This window comes from Octopus bimaculoides, chromosome 6, assembly GCF_001194135.2.
Source record: "Octopus bimaculoides isolate UCB-OBI-ISO-001 chromosome 6, ASM119413v2, whole genome shotgun sequence".
Classification (NCBI taxonomy): domain Eukaryota; kingdom Metazoa; phylum Mollusca; class Cephalopoda; order Octopoda; family Octopodidae; genus Octopus; species Octopus bimaculoides.
In genome coordinates this window covers 54,110,766-54,111,344 of record NC_068986.1, presented here as the reverse complement: position 1 = coordinate 54,111,344, position 579 = coordinate 54,110,766, and positions in this window count along the sequence as shown.

The window sequence follows — 579 nt, the reverse complement described above, 5'->3', positions numbered from 1 at the left end:
ATAACAGCCCTCACCGTTTGTTTTTACTGTCTTGTTCTCACTGTCTTGTTCTTGTTAACACTTCCGCAAAAAATCTCAAATTTTATTTAATTTGCTTTGCGGGAAGGACTGTTATTGTTGTGTCCAGGTAGAGTCATTACATTTAGTACCAAAACAATATGTGTGTGTGTATATATATATATATATATATATCAAAAGGATGTGTTATGGGAGTATTCCACATATACAACAACAGCAATACCAACAATCCAACATGCCTCCATCATCAACTGCCCCACAGATATCATTATGGTTTCGACACCTGGGCATTACTATTCAACCCGGTGGTGTCAACAGCACTAAAATAAGTGTTGTTTGGGAACAAACATACCAAAGAAACCACAACTTTCAAACACATTTACCCTATGCGCTACAGTATCGGTAAATAAATTCAATAAGTAAATCTATAACCAACTCCTAAATATGTAACTAAACAGCGACCAAACCTTTAAGTCATACAAAAAATATTCCCTACAATCTTCCATAGACACACACACATACACACACACATATATATATACATACATATATATATATATA